Below are 6000 nucleotides of genomic sequence, written 5' to 3' on the forward strand. Positions count from 1 at the left end.
TGCAGTCCCAAGCTGTCTTAGCACTAAATAGCCCAGAGGCGGTCAAACCCCTAGAACACTGGTTTGACCCATTTAAAGAAGATACAGGAATTTTTTTAATCACAGAGAAAATATCACCAAGGAAAGCCGACTGCACCTGAGGTAGCTTCCATGCCGAGTCAACGATAAAGTCTGAAATCTTCCCTAAAAAATCCTTAAAGAAGACCAAATCCAACCCTGACGCAGCTGCAATACACAGACATATTGTCTACTATCCATCTTTCAAAAATGGATACTATCCATCTTTCATGCATCTTTCCCAAAAATCCACAGACAAACCATTCCCTACTATCCACAGACAAACCATTCCCTACTATCCATCTTTCATGCATCTTTCCCAACTCAGATATATTGTCTTAGCATTGATTGTCGAAAATTTGAGTTTCATTGGGAGCTAACATGGTAAGTCATGTCGATAAGTTAACAAATGAGATGGACAGAGTATAGATGAATGTAGGATGAATTGGCCTAGTTAATGAAGGTAACACTATTGTTCAGAACACTGTTTTTGTACATATAGTGAATTCAAGCCTATTTTCCATAGTTTTACACTCCACCTAGTTTGAAAGTCAAAATTATAAGGTTTTATCCTTATGAGTATGCTTTACAATTCCTTAAGAATCACGGGAAGTTATGATCTCGAATGTAGACATAGTGCATAGTATCCATAATTTTATTTCTACACATGCAGTGACTTCATATTTTTTAGCTATCTTGCTTGTAGAATATGAAGAATCTAAAAACATAAAATTTGAAGGTCTTTGAGTGGTCATTCTAATAGAGAAAAAATCAGGTCAATTTGATATCAAGAAAGAGAGGTATGCCCATTTTTCTGGGTGTGCATAGAAGGTAATCAATCCCCATGCGGTCCAACCGGCCGGGGATAGAAATGATGCTTGGTTTGGCATGTTAAAGTGTGGATTTGTGGGGGAAAATGAGGGAACTATTCAAGAAACTCCCACCTCCAAGCCCTAGAAGACCTACCTCAATTAGGCATTGAGTACTCCATTAAATGCTCAAGAGAGATTGATGAAGTATTAAGTGCAAGAATTGAAAGGGTTTGAGAAGAAAAGAAAGAAAAGAAGGAAGAGGTCAAAGGAGAGCTTCGTTGATTAGAGACTTCCAATGGACAACACCTCCGACAGTTCTCAGTGATGTAGGTAATCCATTTTGCAAATCCCCTTTGTATTGTGTTTTTCTATAAGCTAGGGGCTTGATAAATTGTCTAATTCAATAATTGTAGTTTATTGGGTGGTATTTTTATGCTATAAGTTTGTAATTGGGACAGTCCATTGTGCTGCGGATGAAAACTTTTGATGCCTGGTTCACCCACGGATGAGCCTGTAAAAACCGAGTAAGCGCAAGAGAGCCGGTGTGGCTCCGGCCTAGGACTCTCTAACACTCAAGTCAGGTCTCCGATGCAACAGCGTAATAGCGTAGTAAGAAGTGAGATGAGCGTTTGAGCTCCATACCTGGGTATTTATAAGATGAGATGAGGCGGTTGGAGGAGTCCTTGTATGGTAAGAGTCCTTCTTTGGTCAGGCTCTTCTGCGCGGAGCGAAGTGGAGAGTTATTTTCATAATCGGACTTTACTAAGATAAGAGTCCTTATGGGAGTGTGATTCAATTCCGTATGGGACTGCGACCCAATTCGTATCCCATGATTGTCGGGACACGCTGACATGGCTCCGTGATCCCTAGTGGGCCATTACGACAGCTTCTGTGGGGGGCTCGGCCTCATACTAGGCATGCATATGAGCTCAGTTGAGCCCAGGTGTTCAGCCCATGGCTGACTAGCGCTGGCTCGGCTCAGGTCTCAGCGGGCCCGATGCTCAACCACGGAACCCAGTCAAGGGGGGATCATCTTCTCTGTCGGTGTACAACTTAGCGCCGCGCACCGAGTGCTCCGCCCGGTCCTCAGTGGACTGAATGCCCGGTGGTGGTGCTCGGCCAAGAGGGGATTGAGGTGAGGTGATGTCTTCTCTCCGGATGATCAGTTTGGTTCAGCACTAAACAGCTCGGCTCGGTCCTCGGTGGGCTGAATGCCCGATGGTGGTGCTCGGCCAAGAGGGGATTGAGGTGAGGTGACGTCTTCTCTCCGGATGACCAGTTCGGTTTAGAACTAAACAGCTCGGCTCGGTCCTCGAGTTTGGTCCAAATTCCTCTATGCGATAACTTTTGGTTGGTTGGGGATTCTACAACTCATCATAGGCCCCCCACTCATCAAGGCTCGGCTCGTCCTTGGTGAGTACAATCTTTTAGAGCGTTGACCATCTCATCCCGAGGCCGAGTTCGAGCTCTTACTCTACCACGATTTGACGTTGTACAGACAGACAATTGGGGTGTCAGTGCCACATCACTCGGTGCCATTATGTCGCTCAGGAATTTGAATCGTCTTTTGATCTGGGCAGTTGAATCTTGCTGAGTTCTTCTCGGCCGTTGGATCTCGGTGATTCAGAGGCTATAAATAGGCGACCCCTTCTTCTCTTATTCTTCACTGTTTCAAATCTTTGGAGTGCTCGGCTAGCTCAGAGTCTTTGATTCGTCAAGCACACGGCTTTCTTCTCCTTTCAACTCGTCCAGTGTTCAGCTCGCCCTCAAAGCTTCTTTCAAGTAGTAAGTCCTCTTTCCTCAGCATGTCAGTTGGTAGTGGTCACGAGGGGGAAGTGCTCGCCAAAGTGGGTGAGGGCTTGAGTCCAAGCTGAGAGCTCTCCACCCACTGCCCCTTTATAGACTTGTTGGGCTCGACCTCGAATGAGACCACCGTGGTGGAGCCCTGCCAGGCCGATGTTGCCGAGGTCCCCCTGCCCCAAGAGTCTGGCCATGAGGTCCAACCAATTTTTGAAGACCGAGCCGAGAGCTCGGGATCGTCCTCGATAGACGATGAAGAGTCAGACGAAGAGAAATCTTCCAAGGATGGGGTCGGCTTGGTCGACTCCACCACCGACATTCCGGAGCCCGAGGAGGGAAGCGTCGGCACAGTTGAAAGAATGGTCATCGAGGCCGACCTCCAATGTCTGAGGGCCACCTATGCCATCCCCGAGGATATCAAGCTCCGAGCCCCCAGCCCCTGGGAGATGGCTTGCTACATTCGGCCCAACGGGGTTGCCTTGTATGAGATCGAGTTTAGGTACGCTTTCAGGTTCCCAGTGCTCAGCCTGGTGGATCAAATTTTGGACCATTTCCTATCACACCCCTATCCCAATAAAGGATAAAATGCTATAAATGGGGTATGATAGGATGCTTACCAACATCCTAACCACTACCAGGATCTCGATGCAGTGGCCATTGCACAGTCTTACACTAATATTAAATCACAATAATATTAGAACACAGAAAGTAAAGGAATATTCCATTCCCAAAAGTATCAGAAATGAACGGAAGCATTACAAATACAAAAGGTTCAAGTCTACGTGATAGATAGTTTAATATTTTATAGTTTAACCCAAAATGATTAACTAGAAACTGCAAGAATAGGAATACTACTAAATAATTACAATACTCATGATAAACAAAATAAAAGATAAAAGAGGATGTAATCGTGCCCCAATGGCACAGACCATGAGTGTATGCTATCATCAAGGTCCAAAGTCACGGGCTCCAATCAAAAGGATCACCATCATATATCACCTGCATATAGCTAAAAAGGGGTTGCGCAAAAGGGGTTAGCTACACTAGCTAGTGAGAGAGCAAAGGGGAGTGCACATACACCACATAAACAGTTTTAATATCAGAATGATGCATGTTAATGTTAGATTCATTTTTCACCTAGCACACAAATTCTATCGGTCAAGTATATGCTATTGTGATAACTCGGAAGACACTGAGGGTCACTTATCCTATCGCCCCAGTGAAACCTCAATTATCACAAGGGACTTACGCTGGTAGAAGCCATCATGACCACCCAGTAGCAGACCCCATATAGCCGTTACTACCCCTGACTTGGCCTCTCCCACCTCCATAGCCATCAGGTGCTCCGACTATCCAACACCTAAACCCTTGTTGGCAAGGGTCATAGCATAACGGAGCATAAAGCATAGCCACAGATATACTACATGCAAATCCTATCATCCCGAGAGGTATTCCGGGTGCATCAACGTCTCATTCCATCTAGTACCTGGGTACCAGCACCGTACGACGCATACAGGCTAAGATGGCAAGCAATGAATATAATAATAATAATAATTTTATGTTTCGGCACCGACGTATCTGGCACCGTAACCCAATATGATAAAGCAAAGCAACATATGCATAAATCATCAGTTCATTTCCAACATAACTTATATGCAAGAATGCAACATGCTAAGAATGGATGCAAGCATACACAATTATATGATCTATATAATTATATATACAAATATAACAAGCCCAAACATCACCCAAAACCCACTCATAATTCGTTTGCTCGTAGTTCGATGTGTTCGATAAAGTTTGCTTATGAGCACACACTCCCGTATAGATTCCAAGGTCTAAGGATGCATGAGAACAGTGTTAGAAGTGTATAGGTGGGTCCCATGAAGGGTCCCAATAGTTTAATTTAAGTTTGGATCAAGACAGCAAGGGCGGATGAAAGAACGGAGTCAGCTAGGTCAGTCCGATCGTTCCCCCGCCACCATTCTTTTGAAATCTTTGAAGATTTTCACCTTCAGCCTTTCATCCATGGAACCACAGAGGTCTTAGGGTTGGGGAGGTGAGTCCATTCCTTCATTGGAGGTCCTAAACATCTAGCCCTTTATAGGACTTAGAGGATTCGAGGGATTGGATCCAACTCCAAGGTCTTCCCCAAGTGTTATAGGCAAGTAATTCTAAATATGAAATCCTTAAGTCAGTCTGATTCCTAGCCTTCTTCTTGAGATCCAACAGCCTCAAGAGCTAGGGGAGGGTGTCCTAAATCTTCCTAAGGGCATAATGTCTCATATAAATCATTGGTCTTGGGAGATCCCATAGATTGCTCTCTCCTTCGGATTTTCCATTTCTAAGTTGAGGTCACAAGTCCCTTAGGACAGCAAGGGATTTTGATGGCATCAAGGGTAAACCTGGGCACCCCGATAGGTCAATTAATTAATACATTTAGGGGCCACTTTAGGTGGTAATTAACCCCCAATAAGATTTATTAAGTCCTACACAAGAAGCCATAATGTGGGCGAGGTCACCGGATTATAATCATGTTCTAGGGTTGATGTCAAAACACATCATCTAGGTTTGGGCCCACTTTTGAAGGTCTTTTATTTGGATTCGGTCCATGGTTTCTTCATGTAAAATGTATCCCTTCAAGTTTATTTTACAATGCGACTTGAATCACATTGATACAATATGTATAGACGAAGTTACAACCAAAATACTGAACAGTGGTTATGCTATAAATTGCGAGCGGATCCACAAATGAATTCTGTTGGGTGAGTCCGCCCGTGCATCCGGTCACACCCTGAGACACACCCGAGACATACCCAAGATGGGCGGATGCACGATTCTGAGTCCGTTCGTAGGAGGAATGGGTTTTTCAAGTCCGAACTTCATCTAACTTGATCCCCAATGCCCCCAATGGCTTCAAGGGCTTGTAGGGATGACTTCCAAGGTTCATTAGGGTCCCAAGCATCCTAATGGCACATTACATTAAGCCATCTATGGTCTATATCCAATTCCCAACCCAAAATTGGGTTTTTGGGTGAAATCCATAGGTTTTCATGGTTGGGTTCAATGGCACTGCAAAGAGAGGTGCGAAGGGGTGCAAAGGCATCCCAAAGGGGCTAAAATCATCCCTCCAATAGGAGCATTGGGTCCCAAATGGAACCCAAGCCAAATCCCAACTTCAAAATCCAAAGCCCTAAGCTAGAAAATAAAGAAATTGAGAGGGAGAGATGGAAATCACTCACCTCCAATGGAGAACAAGGATCTAGGGCTAGGTGAGCCCCCTTTCACCTTCTTTTCTTCTTCTCCTTCTTCTTCTTCTTCCTTTCCTTTT

Source organism: Telopea speciosissima, chromosome 11, assembly GCF_018873765.1.
Source record: "Telopea speciosissima isolate NSW1024214 ecotype Mountain lineage chromosome 11, Tspe_v1, whole genome shotgun sequence".
In the NCBI taxonomy this organism is placed as follows: domain Eukaryota; kingdom Viridiplantae; phylum Streptophyta; class Magnoliopsida; order Proteales; family Proteaceae; genus Telopea; species Telopea speciosissima.